Genomic DNA, 20,343 nt, shown 5'->3' with positions numbered 1-20,343 from the left:
TGCGGCGGCAAATGAAGAAACGGAGATCCATACGAAGTACAAAGGACGTCGCTGAGGGGTTAAAGAAGGAAAGAAAGAAGATAAAAGGTATTTCAAATGAAAGGATGAAAAATGCACCTTGTAAAACAGGCGGCCTTACGTTTTTCAGTGTCATACAGGGTAATATCATTTATGGTTTCTTTGAACTAAGATTTAATTCGACGTTCATCCTTTTTCAATGACGCACGATATCGAATAGAATGAAATACGCGGTATTATCGATGAATATGGTAATTATAATATTTATTGACAAGATTTATCCTTTCATATTCTGCACACAGCGTGCAAATTTTTATTCGAAAAATATATCATAAATAATTTCATACACCCGCGATAATTTACTTGCAAAGTGAATCTTTCGGTTTAACGAAATTTGGCTGTACAAGCACGTTGGAATTGCTGATGGATCATATTAGAAAAATTGCCCAAAGGATTAATTTTCATTTTACGATGTAGTAGAACGACTAATTCGTGTCCTGAATACATACATATCGAAACATTACGAAGGAAGTGCAAATCTAGCAGAATCTGGAAAGAAGATAAGAGGATGATAACCATACGGGAGAAATTTTTAGTAGTAGGAGAGACGGAAAACCGAGGAATATCGTCGAAGAGTCGAGGTGAGAGGAAGTCGGGCTTGTGAAACATGCTGCGAGGCATGCACGAGAAGAAAAACGAGTTTTTCGCCGTCCCGGCCGAGCACTTTTCTCGTTTATAACAATAAGAGAGGCGTTAGGGTGCTCGAAAGTTGTGACTCGCTCGCGAGCAGAAAATCTGCCGTGCCTTTGTCACCGTATCGCGATGCACTCTCAACGATGCTAAACCCGACGACACGTACAAGAATACGCTTCTCTTTTCTTTCCTTTATTTCGTTTACATTCTTTACACCCTTGCAGAAACACATTCTTCCACGGAACTCTTGCCAGTTTTAGAAGATTCGAGAGATTCTTTCGGAAGAACCTTTTATTGCAAAGTGTTTTATGCCACAGATATTTACTGATTGCGAGAGTAGACGTTGTTAATGACATTTCTTGAACGAGATTTTTTATACAATGCCATTAATAAAAATTCCGGATTACGTTTCTTACAAACAAAAGAATACTATTTATTATTTGACTACGGGTTTTTAAACATTTGTAGGAAATTTGGAAATGCAAAATTGTATGGAATGCACGTAACACGGAAAAATCTTCAAAGTATAACGCTTTCTGTGTAACAGCTGAAAGTAAGATAATTTTCTACCTAGTATTTTCTTAATTATATTGTCAAAAGTACAAATTTATCCGTTTATCCTTAGTCGAGAAAGATAGGTTCGAACAGAGACATTTCTCATTAGCGTATGAAATAAATAAATTCACTGAATTCTAAATTTAATTAAATGGTGTATACCAATGGTGATACTTATTGCAAATCCTTCATTAAATACAAGGTGATCTGCAAGAGCTGATGCAGTAAATGCCACAAAAGAGAATTGTGTTAACATTCAAACAGCATTAAACAAATTATCCGTAAACGAAACTGAAAGGCCAATTGTTCGAGTAGAAGCGGCTACTCGATGAATTCGTATTTGTTTCATTAACATGTATTTGGGAAACAATTTTCGATAGAACAAATGCTGTTAGCAAATCGTTGCAATCATCCGCAGCTTCGATATCTACAGTGGTATCATTATACGATGACATAAGCAATTTTATTAAAACTATGCGCACAAATTGCAAGGAGTTCGAAGATGAAACTGAAAATATTATTCCAATGAAATATAGAAAACAATGATGAATTACAAACAAAATATTTTTCGATAATAACATTGAGAACAATGTACAGTTGGAAGGAGTTTGTGCGTTAAATTTATGTACCTTATACTTTATATGTAAAACTTATATTACAGAAATTCATATTATTTCTATTATATATACTATTTTACACTATTATATATACCAATTTATATTACACTATTAAAGTTGTAAAATAAAATGTTGGTGAGTTAAAAGTGGAAATTGAACAGTTTGATATATTAAGTAAAACTAAGAATGTATTCGTTGCTTCTGAAAAGTTGAATTTTATAATAGAAAACAAAATTATATCCACATTTCTCCGTACTGAAACTGGTAAAAAATTATTTACGCGCTACTTTTTCGCAACGAAAATTTAATACACTGCCATGACTGTACATAGAAATGAATATTCTAAAAATACTTTGTTACGAGAATATTATTAGTAAGTTTAGAGATGAGAAAATTAGAAAATAAAAATATTTAATTCCTTAAAATAATTTAGTAACGATTTTTTATTTACATTTTATATTCCTTAAGTTTGAAACAAATCGTTGTTCATACAAAAAGAGCAGCGACTTTGATTTGTATGTTTAGGATCCGAAAAACTTCAGACGCTGGCATGATCATCGTTGTCACGTTGATATAAGAGATAGGATTAAAGGCAGCAGAAATGAAGAAAAGAAAGAGCAATTTCAAACGATGGGTCAAGTTTCCAAAGGTTCAAACGAAATTCCGTGGCACGTAACGAGTGTTAACTCATCGATCGACCAGATCCAAATTCCTCATTGCCTCCGAAACTACCCTGTGAAAGAAGTTCTCTACGCTGGTTGAACTAGAAGTCGAGTCAAACTACCCCCTGGCGATCATTGAACGGGTCTTTGTCCCGAATCTAATACGACGAAGTCAGACGAAGAATAAAACGAATCTCCGAACAAAAGACTAAAGGCCAAGAACAAATTTCTTATTTTAATCGATATTTTATCGATATTCAATCGATATTAACAGACGTTCACTAACCCTTTCTTATCTGTGCACAAAATATCTCGTTTCGTGTCATTTACACGATATTTCAAAGATACATATATATATTTCTCCGGTTTTTCCTAATAAGACGCGAGATTTCACACGTTTTGCGATAAAAATATCAAGGGTTAATCAAAGGGCTTCCAAATGTCCTGGAAATATTAATTTTCCTCCTGTCTTATACTGCATTTATTGCATGCGATAACAAGCGTATGAATAAGGAAATGCTTACTCTATAATAAAGGATTTAAAAGCAGGTTTCTTACATATTTTGAAGCACCATAAACATAGGACGATTTCTAAATTTTTATTCGTGGTAACGAATACGAGCTAAATTAAGATGAATCCAATGCAATAATTTTCCCCTATTTATATCCTCGCCACCGTCCATATGTTATCACTTTACGGATGTTTATACATTCATAGATGCAGAAATGCACAGGATGCGAATATAATATGCAAAAGTATCTAAACTATTCAAGGTACAGTACTCGTAATATTTAATAGGTGAAGCAAATCCCTCTTTGCCTATGTTTCTAAACATATGAAAATACATAAACAACTGCTTTATGGTTATCACGTTTGCACAGATTTGTTCAATCTTCGAAATTTCTTAGCGTAATATCTATTGCTTTATATTCGAATACCATCGGAATAAAATAGCGTCGCTAAAAAGTTCGTCTTGGTGTGTAAGCTCGACGCAAACGGGATGAACTGTATTAAGAAGCAACCTTTACCGATTCCAGTGTCTCGAGACGCGGAAATAAAGGTGAAAGGTTAACGAGCAACCTGTCGTTCGCTAAGTCGCTACGTTTCGAGACCTGCATTATCCAAAGTTCACAGAAGGCCCCCGCCCCGCCGTGAAAGAGCGCACGCCCATATTTCCCTGGATTCTGCATTATTTCTTCGTCACGGCAAATGGATTTTCGTCTTTTACCGGGGATAAGGATTTCATATCAAATATTTATAGCCGGACGATAAGGCGACGAAGTTCGTCGTCGTGCGAGCGCGTCACGTTCAGCTGACAAGGGGACGGGAAGCTTAAACTTTCAACCGTGTAACGACTGCAATACCAGCGAAACTTGCTGTCTTCCGGGTTTCTCGGGCCGACTTTTGACGCTCTTTCATCCCTATCTTCGCGAGAGAATAACGGAGGGGAAGAAAAGGGAAAGAGTAAGGCGTGGCAGATAAGAATTTGTAAGGAACAGTCGTCGTTCCTTAGGTCTTGGATGGATCATGCTGCTAAATAAAGTAAAATCGATGTAATGGGAGAACTGGCTTGTCTTATTTTATGGGGGAGTTTCCCAGATTCGATGTACAAGGGGCTAGAATGTATGCTTTTACGGTACACACGGAGAAAGTTCGATAGATTCTTCGACGTCATGGAAATGTGTTTTGACAACTATTTATAAAACTTTTTATAATTTGATATAAAAGTAACATGTTTACTTCCATGCGAATTTATGATATGTATACATCTTGCCTTGGCAGTCGCAACAAATTGAAATGTACCATATTCGTCGTAACGTTTAATTTTTGCAAACTATCACATCGTGTTTGCCAATTTTTTCTGACCATGTCATCTGAATCATTCACACTGTTAGTAATTTTTTAGCCTATGAAATTTATCTTACTTCAATCATTCTAAATGATATAGTAACACGAGCCACCTATGACAGCCAACACGTTGAATGATCTTTGGATGATATTTGATTACAAAATGTCGTAATCTGAAAGCTCTATATTTCTTGAATTAAACGATCTTCTTAACAAGCAAAAATTCCAATTATGAACGTTCAACGTAAAGATATTTTATTACAGGAACTCTCTTATATCATCAGAAATATCCACCCATTATGTTTTCGATTTGTATAACCTAATTAACAGTGTAACATCCCTTGTTAATTAAACGTTGGCTTCTATTGATCATAAAACGCGATAAGAGTAAAGAAATGTTAATTTTCCAAAGCAAATATCAATTATCAAAACCAACTACCTCCCCTCTCTCCCGAATTCAATTTTCAAACTAGAAACCAATTCTAAAACTCTCTATGTACATATAGTACCACGATGAAGTATAATCGAGACTCGTCTACCTTCCTTGAAGCAGCAAAACGAGAAAAGAAAAAGAAGGAACACAATAATGAATCCACGCGTGCTCGAGAATAATCCAGGAATGCCTACGATTCGCATAATCGCGATGAACCGTGCAACGAGTACCGTGAAGTCGCGCCGCCGCGGAAAAGGTCATTCATTCAGCGAGGATTACTTCATTCCTCGACTTTCGAGGCGCACACGAATTCCACGACGTTCCGTGTCCGTTCAATTGAAAATCCCAATAGGTTCGAAGGTCCTCCCCGCTAACCTATTCCTCGCCCTGTCCCCACGACCATGATTCCGCCCTGGAATTCGAAGGCCATTCTGAACATGCACACACGTGCATCTATGCCTCGATCCAATAAACGAGCGCCCAGTCAATTGTGTATGTTAAAATATTCCGCGTGCCCGGCTTTCATCGAAACGGGTGGTCAGGGATAAAGGACGAAAGAGAACAGACAGTTTGACTGACGTACAGCGGGTGAAAAAATTTTGGATTTCGTGTTTCACGACTTTTTCACGCGAATGTCGAGGAAGATATTAATTTTGATGGGAATCTGCTAGAGATTTCCAAAGGAAGTTGCAGGAAATTTATTTGGGTAGATAGTACAAGAGAATATGTCTTTGTTACATTGACCTGATAAAAAAAAGATACATTGGGCGAAGTTATGCAGTGATACGTTTATAGTATGCTACAGGAATATTTCACATGTATCTTTTACAATTGGCAATTGTTCGCAGAAAAGGGTGAAAATAGTCCTGAAGTTCGAGAAGGAGCCATACCTTTAGACACGAAGAAACGAGTTTTTAAAATTGCGTTATTGAATTGGGAATGCGGTTATATAATTTAGGATAATTTTTTCCGGTAACTTTCCCTACTAAATGTTAATTCAGTTTCACGTAAGTTTGCACGTGCAATGGATTAAGTATAGGTAGATTAAGTATAAGAGTAAAGGGATTGTACATTCTGTTAGATGTTTGCACATTTGACAAGCGCATGCATCGGGCATTGTTAGCAACAAGAAATTTTCCTAACAAGGAATACGTTTCCTAATTTTTGATTGTATATCGGAAGATGAATCACGTAAATGGATAATTTTATACATCACGTACATAGATAATTTTGCAATCGCGTTATACGAAAACGTGGTGACAAGTTTCAGGTTGTGTTAAATGAGTACCGCGTAATATTACTGTATATGTGTGTAAACTCACCTAATTCCCATCAACTTCGTCCACTCTGGAGGACACTTTCGAACAGTTCTACAAATGTTCGCCCAAACTTTCATCGCTCTACACCATCTCTATCGACTCGGAGCAACACACCACCAACTGCCACAACTGTCCACAAATTTCACAACAGAGACAATAATTCACTCGACTCCCGACACGTGATCCTACGGCTCGCCCTCCAAACACGTGTTACATTGTACATCGAATTCGAGCGTTGGTAGCACAGTGCCAGCGGTATAGAGGTAGGATTAGTTCTCAATTGACGCGGTTCGTTCGTTCGTCGGTTGATCGACGAGCGCGAATTGCCCCGTGGACAACGTTCGTGACGTAGCCAGGAAATTTGCCGAATGGTTTGGAGAATCGGCAGGCATCGACGAGAGAAAGTGACGAGTGCCGGGCAAACGGCGATGCCAGGGACGTTTAATTGGACGATATTTGCCGAACGCGTGTAATCACCTGTTGCACCGGCAGGAGAGGCGCGCTGATAGCGGCTAGACGAAATAAATTCTTGTCAAATGGCCCCCAGGCGATGTTTGCTTTCAGGGACAAGTTCTAAAATCGTCGTTAGGAACGAGCAACGCGATGGTTTCGGTTTGAGGGGCGCGGATTAACTGACTTCGGTTTGACATTGCGAGGACTCGATGGTGGATCTAGTTCGGTCGAAATTTGGTGGGGATTCCCCTTCTGACCGAATAGGCTAATGCAGGTAGGTGGAACGGTGGAAGGGAAAACGGTGGATCTAGCAATTTTCATTTACATTTACGTAGAGCGGCGATTTTTAAGCTTTTTCATCCCATGGCGCACACAAACTAATAACTACAATACTGCGACGCATTAAAACATATGTTAGACATACGTATATATAGATTTGATCCAAGACAGGGTATTCATTCACACCGGATGGATATTCTTGTCTTTATTTGGCAACCTAAGGAAAAAACATGTTTTAAAACACCCTATCAAATAAATATCGTCAATCTGTTCTTATGCTCTATCGGATGAAAACCAATACGTTGTTATTTCGAATCTACGTCAGAATTTCTCAACATCTTATTTTCACTCGTAGCATCTGCTGGTGAAGTTATGCGGAACAATGTAGGAACATCCCGTATAAAATTTGTTATACATACAAATAAATATATTATCTTTAACGATTGTACGATTATGATTTTGAGATATATAGGAAATATATAAGCAAAGAGTACAATCAAACATCGCTATGTATTAAAAAGTAGTGATAAAATTATTTGTCACCTCGCTTCCAACTCCATTGAAACAACAACGTACATAGTATCCGCGGTATTTCATATTTATAACTTTACTCAAAATGTGCTAAAAGAATCGTACCCATTAATTTTACTTTGTACCATCAACCTTTTAACCATACCACCTGTTGACCAGATCCTCCGATGTATCCTACTAAAGAGTAAACCTTGGAAATCAGTCTTTCCATATAAAGCGACCCGCAATTCCCATTGAAATAGCGATGAGATTAGAAAAAGGCGTGGTGGACATGGATGAAACACGGGGGGTGGTTGGCTGAAGTACGTCTCTGTGTTGCTAGAGTAGACATTAAGGGAAGTATTTCTTAATTAGCGGCTCGAAAAACGAGGTGATTCGAGCCAAGTCAGCCGCTCCCTCGATGTGCCAAGCCCTGTTACCAGCTCCTCGTAGATCACGATTTGCTTTAAGTATCTTAAGTTCTCTAAGGTCGATGGAAAGAGAGAGAAGACAGGGAACTCGTTTGCAATTCGTTGTCACGAGTACGTCGGATATTAATCGTGCGATGTAGACGTTGATGAAAATACAGAAAGCCGGTAAGCAAATTGTGGTGTTCGTAAATAACGCGACAAGATAGAGTAACGAAGGGAAAATGGTGTCTGCTGATGAATGGAAATACGTCGACGAAAAGCATAAAGAATTAAGTTGAGAATTCTTTGTGGAACGTGATAGAATTTTTCATTTACATTTCCCTTACGTATACTTTTATCGGATAGTTAAAGTTTATTCAAATATCTTTAATGAGGTTGAATATAAAAATGTTGAATTATTAAAGTAATCGTCGTTTCATCTTTGGAGATTGTTCTGCATTAAAGATAAGAATTTCATATGAAAAATTAATTTAGGTATTAAACAGTAACAAAAAGCGAACAGATCTTCTTCTCTTTTTAATACAATTTTTTATTTTTCGGTAAACTGATTGATACAGAAATCGTTTAGAAACTTATATTTATTCGAGATAGAATGAATTTCCGATTATCGATAGCGTAGCAATTATTTAAGTAATTATATAATTTCAGAAAGATGTTATCGTGAATTTAACAGAGCTCAGGTACAGATAGCCTGATCAGGATTCCCGTATCGAGTAAACGAATCGAATACCACGGTAAATGTAGCAAGATAGTAGTTCGCTAAGTAAACGGAGATATACTTGATGGTCATCAGGAAATAAATAGCCCGGGTTACGGAAATTACGAGATCTCCGGCAGGAATTCGACGTAACCCGTATATTAACCAGGGAAAATCTACCGGTAAACGGAGATATTTCTTGGTAAAATGTATCTGTTTCGCGTGCAAAACATCTACGTGATAGTTTTATCAGAAAATTGTGGTTAGTAAACTTGATTTCTAATAATATCGTTGATCTTGACAGGAAACTAATAAATTAATAGTCTTAGAAATTTTTAATTAATATTATCTTGCTGAAAAATATGGATAAAATGAAATCACGTGAATTTAGTAGATGTAACTTATATTCACAATGGTTACTAGACATAATCGATTAAAATTAATATTTTTCGTACAATCGGTGAGAAATTTCAACAAATTGTAATACGATACTTTGTTGTTCCGCTTTGCTTCAGGAATAACGAAAAGAAAGGACTTTGGCCAGGTACAGAATTCGGAAAAAAAGCTGAACTTAATATCGAAATCGCGAGAAGGGGAATCTATTTCAACGATTGAAATCGAGAATCGATGAGGCGAGGGGGTTAAAGGGGGCGCGATAATGAAAATCCATCCTTTCAATATCTCTCCGATAGATATCGACGGAGAGAAAGTACAGAGGAGTGGCAAAAAAAAAAGCTGCCCGGAACGAGAAACGACGAGTCGTGTCGAAGCGGAAAATGGAATGCAGCAGCTTTGTATTCAATTGTTTCGCCTAAATTTGTTTCCAACAAAAAAGAAGTTACTTCGCCTCAGCTCGTTGAAAAAGCAAAAACTAAAAAAGAGAACACACACACACACACAAAAAAAAAAGGAAAAAAGGGAAGGTAGAAAAAAGGGCGAAATCGGTAACGCCTAGCAAACTCATCGATCTGCATTAAACTCTTGCTTTATAATATCGAGATACACTTGTGACCAACTATACATATATATGGCCGAATCAACTCTCCACTCTAATTTTGAATTACGTTTCGGTTCATAAAATCGAAGATTTATATGAAGACATGTTTCAGAGGCTAATATGCAGTTACTTTTAGATTTTAAGCTTTTACGATGATTAAACACGTTTGTGGTTTTTTAGCTTTTGATCGGTTTTTCGGGTCTGCTTTGATAAAGTGAACTTGTATGCTCACGAGACATCGGAACAAAGTGTACTAATAAATACGATCGAAACTCGAAAAACCATAAATATGTCAACTAATAATTAAATTTAACAAATATAGCCATAAAATGTATACATAAACCAAAGTGTTAACTTCTTTCCAAAGATGGGAAGAAGAAAACGAAAAAAAAAGAGAACAAAGTAGAAACAAGAGCAAAAATAAAATGTACAAGTAAGTAGATGAAAAAAGCGCAGATGAAGAATATCAAATCGAGACACATGGAATAATTATGGCGGTTGGTAACTTCCGTTTGGCGTATGCATGCTATTGGTTTCCGACTATGTTTTCGAATCTCGTTTACTTTTTTTCATCTTTCATTTTTTGGTCTCATGGGTCGTCGATTGCAGGACAATTTTGCATATCGAACACCGCGGGCTATTATTTGAGCGTCGACACCGAAAAGCTCGTTTTTCCAGACTCTCAATGATGGACAATCGATCAATCGCCGCGCACCATCGATGTGACGAACCATAAAACTTCCTTTCATAAACACTCGTTATTTTTCCCGTTTTTCTCGTTAGACGAAGCTGGTTTCGTCTCTCTTTCTCCCCTTTTTGTTTTAAATACCTATACCTTTTCTCTGAATTTTTTCGAGCGCCGATTTACATGAACTCCTTAACTACTGTCATTTTTATTCAACGATCCAATGGATTCCAGCTTTTTTTTTGTAGCAGATAGGTACGACTCAAAGGAGAAGCAAATTACGATTGTATTTTTACTTTATGAGATAAAACTTTCGAAAGAAAGATTTTTAGATAAAAGAAAATTGTTCCTTTTACAGGAAATATTCGTAACATAGCATGTATAACATTTTTAAAAGTAGAAGTAGGATCGTTGGTCCTCATAAAAGATTCTTTGTACAAACTGTCGAATATTTTCACCCCTTAAGAATAAAATTATAAAATATTATAAGAATTTTAATTTTTCGATTTTCTATTTCCCTAAAAATCTGCCCTTTGATAAAAAATTGTTATAGTTAATATCATAATACAACGCAACAACAATTAGCTTTCTGTAGCAAACTTACTTATTATACCAAATATTATTACATCAAATATATTTAGAATAATTACATGTTAGTTTCCAAAATTCAGATTGAAATAAACAATTGCAATCAATTCTGATATTTTCTTGCCGTAAGCACATAAAAGTTCGATGTTAAAGAATAAAAAAAGTAAAAAAAAAAATATCAATCTTATTATATATCGAAATATCGGAATATCATAAGTTCCATGGATAAGGGACAGAAATAACGATAAGCATCTGCAAAGAGGGCTCCTTCGAGAGGATTTATAGAGAGGAATAGAAGAGGAAAAAGGTACGCGATGCCGGTGTGCATTTTTTTCAGTCGAATACTCGGAGTTAACGATAAGGTCGTGCTGACGTCGAGATAAGGAGGCCCCGATTGGGTAGAGATCGCGTGCTCGACAGAATACGGGCCACGAAACGTAATGTTATCAGGGGCCGTACAACAGCTGCACTAAATTTTTTTTCGCCGACAGTTCTACTTTTCGAACGATAACTTCGTGGCCCTTGCGCCTACCTCGTGACCAACCTGCTGCCCTTATTAAACAATATCTCACGGTTGTGTAACAATCTCAATATTACAAAATATTTCACGCACCGAGTGTATACGGAGAAAATGTGAAATAATATCGTTAAAAAATTTGTCGAATTTTTTGTTAAAAGGATAAGGGAGCAAAAGAATTCTTAACATTTTACAATGTTTTTGAAAATTGTCATAACACGTATATGTTCTAAATTTTGTTTTATATGTTTATCAACATATTATTCTACTTTATTGTATTAGTTCTGTCTCCATTTATACAGCAACTATTACCTTCAGGATTCTATATTAAGAAGATTGAAAAAGGCTTGAAAAAGAGGAGAAATTCTTCCTAAAAAAAAAAGAAGACGAAAAAATAGAGGAATTATTATGTACGAGGTTTACAGAGTAAATATCATTCTGTAGATATGAATGTTCTCTGTTCACAACGGTTTTCAGTTCTACGTTTTACGACCGTTTTATATTTTTTATTAACATCGAGGATATGTTAATATCTCTAGTAAAAGCGTGGGTTAAAGTTTGCACAGTCGTCCGGTACGGAACTGTAATTCTCTGCTCCTAGTATAACCACTTCCTGATTGGTAAATGTGTTATTAGTGAATTTATTAAGGTTATTGAACTAACCGTGGAATTTATGCACATACCAATTGATTTCACCGTATAATCAAATCTCTGCATTTATTAATGTACGTATGTCTCTATTAACGTGACCTATCAAATACTTCCATTTAGTCTTCCGTATATTCCGACAGTATTACCTATCAGATTGAGTAAAAGCATAATTTATGTATAAATATGCCCTACTTTTTATACGCGCAAATACGCGTAAAATACAAATTTACAGATTATAAGAATTATAATAATCGAATAGGGAAACTATATTTAATATATTTTGAATGTTTTTACTTAAAAATTTAGCAAAGGTAAAGAAGAGCGAATTACAGAGGGAGATGAGGATGTTGGTTCGCTACAGAAGAGAAAAGAAATTGCCCAGAAGCAATCTCTTGATGGATTTTCTGATTAAATGTCCCTGTCCCACGCAGAAAAGCACTCGCGGTGATGCATATTTTTATCGCGTAATATTCGATAATTCCGGCCAACAATTTCCTTCCGGCCGTCTTTTGTGCATCCTTTCGCATTAGAAGACGTTTCCGCTTATTTCATTTCGAGAGGAATAAGTAATATAGGAAAGATAAAAATATGTAAAGCACATAATTGGCCATTTTATGTTAATAATTTTCCTTTAACAATGACGGTTGGTCATTAGATACAACAAAAGGGAGACAAGGATACAGATAATTCCAAAAGGGAATTTTAAGTTTATATTATAATTCCTACAACGTTGTCCATATTTCTCCAATATTTCTCCTTTTTTTCATTCAAAACCCTTATCTGCGTTAAATCCTTATTTGTAGAAAATTATATAGGTGTACGAAACAAAACACAAAAGCCAATTTGATGATTCAGTCAAAATATATCGGAGAACATTAATGAAACATTTACAAGTTAAGTTATAAAACGTAAAACATAGGATGTGATATTACTACGTAATCAGAATTTTATCGAATAAAGATACTATTGTATAAATAAATTATATGACTTTTATATAAATATTAATTAAAAGTTAGAATCAAAAGATGTTTACGGCTTATCTCATTACATCGTAGCCCAGAATCTCAACCGCCTCCGTGGCGCAATCGGCTAGCGCGTTCGGCTGTTAACCGAAAGGTTGGTGGTTCGAGCCCACCCGGGGGCGATTTATTTTGTCACTTTTTAATTTATAAATAAATTAACCAATCATAATGCTTTTTCTGTTATGTATTCTATGTTTATTTTACCTTTTTGCAAATGTATCGTATAGTTTTAAATAATTTTTACATGGAAATGTGTGCAGATGTGAACGTTTCATTATTGTGTTATGTAAGTATATTTTATAGAAAAGAAAAGAAAAGAAATTGTTATGAAAAATTCCTTTTTCTTTTCTGCTATGTTCAAAGATTTTATACTATATGATATCTATCGGAATATTTAAAGGATACTACGATAAACGATCATATCATTAATGTATTAGGATCATTGTATTCAAGAATTATAGTATATAGGTTTATGAATGAAATGAATAATTCGTCATAACTTATAAATAATTAAGCTTTGAAAAAGATATTGATAAACACCAAAGATTTAGAAAACTACTAATAAAAATATGGAAAAAGATGTGAAATATTTTTATTTATGAATTATTGAAAAATAAAATTATTTAATTCTTTGTGGATGTTTATCTCTAGTATTAGTTTGTAACTAATAGATACGAAATTTTAAAGATATTGACATTTGTGTTAAGTATTTTTCCTAGCCACCGCTAGATGTCTATATGGAGTTACGAGTTCTCGCATTTAAAGTTAGTCGGTCGAAGTAATATCTTGAAGCAGAGAACATGTATCGGTAGTCAGACAGTAGGTGTACTACTGATCGAAATAGCAGATGATGATTGTCGGAGATGATTCATGATTAAACTCCGCTCCCTGACTTCCATCACTCGCAACGACGGTGGTCAGAGGAATTTCTGATGCTAACTCTGACTATTTTTTTTTATAGTAATTCGTAAGAAGAATATGTAATGAAGTTGCACAAAAAATTGTGCACAAAACCATTAATGAAAAACTTGTAAATTGAGTAATCATGTACTAAGGCTTTTTTGTCTTTAATAATATTTGAATTTTATATAACCTTAAAAAATAGATTTTCTAAATTTTGGAATTGGAATTTGAACTTATTTAGTTACTTTGGATTTTTCGCAAATTTCCATACGTAAAGGAAAATATATTAGAGAAACAACGAGTGTTTCTGTATATTACGAACGTGTATATATATATATATATAAAATAATATATCTCTGCTCCAATTAAAAATTCCCAAAAACTTCAGTTCCATACATTTACAGCTTTATTTACTCGTCCTCGATCAACAAATCCCTTCACATCTCCACGAAGCATTGCACACAAGCTTTCAAAAAGAGCGAATCGCAAGAAGCTTTTCTTCGGAACTTTAGTAATGATAAACTGTGGCGTGTATCAAGCAAGTCGTAACCGATCAATGGTGGTTTAGTAATAAAGAGGAGAAGGTTGAGACGGTGCAAGGCAGCGACTCGACAATTTCGAGCATTACGGAGTAATGTGTCAGATTCGTCAGTCCACGAATTCGTTGCCACAGTATTACGGGTTATATGGCTGCACGTTCCCGACCTCATTTAACTTTGAACTGCGTCTAGAACGACGTCTGTACAAGCGCAAACATCTGCCGCTGGCGCTTGTTGGAACTCTGTTTTATCCGTAGCCCCACCATTCGCTCCGCCGCTAAAATCCCTACTTCCAGTAGTTTGTTTCCCCACTCTAGCGTCACTGTGTCTCAGTGATAACCCGTAGATCGCGAGAACACGCGCGTATCCCATTCGTGGCTGCAGTGAAATCCGCGATATGCGAAATCAAGCGCGGATTAAGGGGGAGGGGTATAGTGAAGGTTATAGCCTCGGGTCTCGCTATAAAAAGAAAAAGGAAAATGCATCTTATTTTACGAGTACGTAACGTAGCGAATTATTTTCACACATAGACGTCGCACGTCGCATAGAGGGCGCACGTTTAGTGACGGATGAAAGATTTAAAACTACGAGTTTTGGTAACTGTTGTATTAAAAATTGTTCACCAAGTTGGTAACAGTCGTCTGTTCTGTGGTATAAATTATATCGATTCCTTGCTTTTATTCAATATATACTCATTTTGTAAAATTATTCCATTTTATAAACTTTCTTCCGTCCGTCACTGTATGTGCCGAGACGCGCAGATACGTGCGCTCAAAGTATACAAACATGATAAAATTAGTAACATTCCGCAAATTCGCCGCGAAGAATGAAAGAAGGATACCTGTATTTTACAAATGCATAATACAGATCTTTTAACATAACTTACTAGAAAGTAAATTTTATCTCATATTTGTGTAAATTTATTTCAATTTACTTCTCTTCTTTTATTTTTCTGTAAAGGGAACCTCCGCTGTCTTAATAGTCTCGGGTCTCAGAAACTGTAACGCGATCCTGTGCGAAACCGGGAACTGGGAACACGATGAAAAAAAAAAAAAAAAAAATAAAAAGGAACGCAGATTAGAGACTGTGTTGTCGGTAGAGCGTTAAGTGAAAGCGTGCACGTTTCGAAAATGCGAATGGAGACACGATTATCCGGGATTCGAGGGTGGATTTTCAGCTGTAGATTAGGAAATTGGTTCGAGACTGAGATGAGAAGATATGATGGAGATTGGGCGAGCGAGTCGGAGCTTAGGCCACCGCCATATTAGAATATTAGGCTTAGAGGGTCTACGAGGAATACGAATAGTTCGATTGGCGGAGCTGTTCGTCTGCAGAACCAGAGTATTCTACGATTTCCTGCAAATTCGATCGGCTTTCGCGAATTCTTTCTTCTTATTATGAGGATAAGAAAGGATATCCTTTATGCGATAGTTTTTAAATGGAATCAGTGGAAAGTGAGGAATTGAGATTAGGAAGAGGGAAATTTAAAATTGATCCATTGAAAATAGACCTTGGAGAATAATAATGAGAGTCGAGAGGCTGATGCAAAAAGCGGATAACAATAAAAGCTACAGCCTACGATGAGCATCAAAATTGCAGGAATAAAATGGGAACCTCTATATATTTATAAAAAATTCAGAAGTATTGTCATTCACGAAAGCCTGTAATATGGTGTATAGAAAAATGATATTCAGTATGGCACTTATATTTAGTATTTAACGTTACTCGTTGCACCACATTTCGCCAATTACTTCCCGGCTTTTGTTATAGCCAATCGCAATTTTCCAAAAATATATTCAGCGATACATCATCATACATGTCAAGATATAAAAATAACCAAACGATCGACACGTTAAAAATATGTCCAACAAGATCTCTTATTAATATTCTATTTAATATTCTTTGCGCGACAAATTAAAAAATAAAGTAAAAGTATTCACAAAGTATCCACGGACCACATTGATTAGCAAAAATCCATTAACAGCCTCGACCTTTACAACATGGCGAAGATCGATACTAATTAACACTTTAACCCGATAAGGGTGAATTTTTCGGTGAAAATGATAAAGAGGCGGCGCGGCGGGTCGATGATCGAAGAAAGAGATACGCGAAGTGGAAAGTCATTATCGTGACAAAGAAGATCGAGGCAATCGCGGCGAGTTCGAGAAGCTTATCAGTTTTCCACAGGCGGAATCGAGGAAGCCCCCCCCCCTGGCCGTTTCGTGGTACAGCCTCCAAAGTACAGAGACGACTCTCTGCCACGTCTACACCTTTTGTCCGTTCTCACGAGAAAGCTCGTCCAGGCCGTGTGGCTGGCCGAGGTAATTCTCTGGAACGTTGATTCCACGTTGTTCGACCGTGAGTTCGATCAACTTACCACCCACTTTGCTCGTATCCCTTCGAACCCTTTCCATTTGAGGGAAAAAGTCGAGCTCAAAGTGGTCGGTTTTTACGGTTTCAGACTAGGATCGTTAATCGACTTGCAGGTTTGAGGAGTACAGAACGTATCAAGATTAATAGGATTTTAGTCTCGAGATTTTTATTTCGATGATAGTATTGTGATAAAAGTTGGTTATACGTATTTTATTCTATTTTTCAATTACGTGTTAAGAAGAATAATACTTTTTATATAATTCTAATCTATTTCTCTATCAAAGTTGAATAGAATAAATCGAAGAAAAAATATCGTAGTATATTTCATACTAATTCGTCGTACATTTCAAACGCTGTTTCACTTTTTTCATTTGTTCGGTTCTCCAATCTATGTGGACGCCGTTATTGGAACGAAATGTCAATTGTTTGCCGGACCTCTGCGGATCGAATACATTCATTCAAACGTGAATTTCTATTATGTGAACGAAAAATAATAGTAGCGGAAAAAATTGTTAAACTACTATTAGATATATGAATTCCAGTTATATGAATTATTTGTCCGTCGACGAGTTTAGATAAATGGAATTCCATTGTATTTACACGTTAAAAGCAAAATGTAGAACAATGGGAATGATAGTCCAATAACCAACAGGTTATTAGTTCTAACTTGTATAATATTAGAGAATATAATATTACAGTTGTCAACGAGAATAATTAAAAACCAGGATAAATAAACTTTAAAATGTCTATGAAGACAATGCAATTAAAATAAAAAATAAGAAGAATAGGTTGTATCAAAATGTACAACTACGATATCTTTCACATCTCGCGGTCGTCTCAGGAAGTTCACGCTCCTAGCGAATTTTTTTCGTTTGGATTCGCGGGAAATTTTACGCTCGATCGGTTCGCGATCGATGAACCGAGCTGCCTCTCTTTTTCTTTTTTGCCGTTGCCTTGGATCCCTGCCGGGCTAATTTGCACTTCGAAAGATATTCAAGATCGGGAAAAGAGATCAGGACCGCGAGATGAACAACGAGATTATCGACGATCGGCTCGTTTGCCGCTCGAGCGGCTCGATAATGCGATCATCTCGGTCGTGGTGCCTCGAAGATGCAGATTTTCCGCAGATTCGAGTCCTTTCTCCGCGACTCACGAGCAAAACGTCAGGAAATGAAAAGGAAAAGATCTTCCTGTTTACGATTCTGATCGTGAAAAGGTGCAAGATCATCTCAGATTATACTGATTGCAGAAATTATTGAAAGAAAGTGATATCGAGATATCGTGCAGATGTAAGTACGTATTTGCTTTTTACATATCTTTTAATTGTTTGCTGTAATCCGTGGTATAGAGTTATTTTACTCTTTAACAAGATTTCTGCGTATTTTTATTGCAGTGTTGGGTAAAATATTTTAATACTCTTCAGCGTGTTTATGAGCTTAATATTAATTTTCCAATATCTTGTCGTTTATCATACATATTTGTGATATAATTCAGAGAATAATTGTGAATACAATCTGCAATAAGCTACGTTAGACTCGAATAGAATATTATAAACATTCGATTGCGCACTATGAAAATTTAGAAATTTACAACAGTCTTCTCCCCTAGGAGACAAATATGAAAATTAATCGTATCTTTTCCGCTACTTATCTTCGTTTCTAATAGAAATTTAATTAAATCCGTAGACTCAATCTACAATAATTACTACAATAATTATTCATATATTGAAACGTACGATAATCAAAATGAATCGACAGGATCCTCCCCTTTGCAACGAGTTAAGAGTGTCCTTATACTGTCTGTAGTATAAGGACACTCTTAACTCGTTGCAAAAAAATTTTATCGCTCCGCGATGATGGTAATCGAATAAGACCATCCTCAATTTCAACGTTTACCAGCAAAACATTCCACGAACGTTTCGATGCTTAATAGACACATTCCCAACAAACGACGGACAAATTAGCACGAAGAGATGCGACTCGTCCCAAGAGAAATAATTCCGATTTCAGTCGTTCCAGGTCGTAACTGTGTTTTTAGTCGGCCGTAAAACGGGGGAAACAATAATTCTCCCCGGCACGACGTTTTCTCCAAGGTGGTCGTGGAAATGACTTTAATCGCGTCTCGGATCCCGCGGGCTGCTTTAGTAGCCCTCGGGATACCATTATCGTAAATTAGCTCGCTTCAAAGTTGCTTCAAACACCGAGTGGGCTTATTGTTGGACCGGCCCATCCCGGGGTCGTTGTCTTAATTTCGTTCTAGTTTCTTTGTGCACATGCAGGAACTAATTATCGATACTTGGCGAGTTTCCAAACTTTCCACAATACTCCGTTGCTTATATTTCTATAAATTTATTGGAGGCAGAGGGAAGGAAAAAAAGATGCTCAAATTTTTTCAATGATTGTTCAACGAAAGAAGACAAACAAGAAAGTACGTGATCAAGTTTCAAGATTTCATTTGATAAGTCGACCTGTCTATTAATGCGGTACGTCATGGCTGCTTGCACCATAAAAAGTATCGCTTCGTTCCTTTTCATCGTAAAATATACGTGTTAGGAATAAAAGAACGGATGAAAATCTTCAGTTTCTTAGAACGAGGATGTCTACCTACCTCGTCATATCGCATGGGATATTAAAGTGAATTAAACAAAATAAAGCAACTTCTGATTAAATTGCCAACAGTTGGAAAGTCACACGGGATTCTCGGATTTTTCATCGCGCGACAGTGGAACTAACACCCTGTATCCCTCGTTAAAATCATCTGCAATTCCCAGATCAAATCTCTTCAAGCTGGGATGGAAGAAAACGATATGAAAAAAAGTATTAACTTTTAATATTCAACTTATTATCCTTTGCGTCTCTCTACGAGTGGAAAGGAAACTCTCGGCAGACTCGATTTAACCGTATACTCGCTCCACGACACCTTGCACATAAACTTCCAACTCGATTACACCCGTTTCTCCATTTCCAGCAGCTTGCAACTATAAAAATTACCACGTCCGCGAGTAGAAATAAGAACTGCCGTTACCAACGCGCGAAGGCGAAATTCTCCAACCGCGTTACCGAGACGTCGCAAGCTCGACGAGTCTTCGCCACGTGTACGGTTCAGTTCAGATAAGAAGGCAACGGGTAAAAAAAGAAGAAAAAAAAAAGAAAATAGGGAGCGAGATAGAATGAAAAAGAGAAGAAAAGGAAGAAGGAAGGAAAACGATGGCAGTTTGCTCGGTGGCTTGAAAGGCTATTGGCTTGGTCCAGTAAGGAATCCAGAAGGTGCAACTTTGCCAACAAATTGAGTTTGGACCCTTCGAGCATTTCCCTCAATCCCCCTCTACACACGTCTACGATGGATTTTTCCGGAGGGTCAATGGAAATACTCGAACTCGATCCCCCTTGGACGCGATAAACGTCCCCGTGTGGCCAAGTTCCTTCATGCCGTAGGAAAAATGAAGTTGATGGCCTCTTTCCACGATATCGGCACACCGACACGCTTCTCCGCTCGGTCTTACGTAATCCTTCCAACGTTGTAAGATCGTATTAAAGGAAGGAAAGGTGTTTT

General features: G+C 36.7%; 1 protein-coding gene and 1 non-coding gene across 8 annotated transcripts in view; one reads left to right on the top strand and one right to left on the bottom strand.

Annotated features, from left to right (window-relative positions):
- Positions 1–20,343, bottom strand: part of Nachra3 (nicotinic acetylcholine receptor alpha3 subunit) — a 99,690-nt gene that overhangs the window by 40,961 nt on the left and 38,386 nt on the right. The window contains exon 3 of one of the 7 annotated variants that reach the window (XM_072019628.1): positions 7,024–7,095. The exons of 5 other annotated variants lie outside the window; for them this stretch is intronic. The gene's annotated coding sequence lies outside the window, so the exon portion shown is untranslated. Of the gene's footprint in view, positions 1–6,149; positions 6,761–7,023; positions 7,096–20,343 lie in introns of those variants that run through there. One more of the 7 variants, XM_072019629.1, reaches the window with a different exon arrangement.
- On the top strand, positions 13,025–13,098 carry Trnan-guu (transfer RNA asparagine (anticodon GUU)). The gene has a single exon. It is a non-coding gene; the product is annotated as a tRNA-Asn (tRNA).

Source organism: Bombus fervidus, chromosome 16 (genome assembly GCF_041682495.2).
Source record: "Bombus fervidus isolate BK054 chromosome 16, iyBomFerv1, whole genome shotgun sequence".
NCBI classification, from domain to species: Eukaryota; Metazoa; Arthropoda; class Insecta; order Hymenoptera; family Apidae; genus Bombus; species Bombus fervidus.
This window is presented reverse-complemented; position numbering and strand designations above follow the sequence as displayed.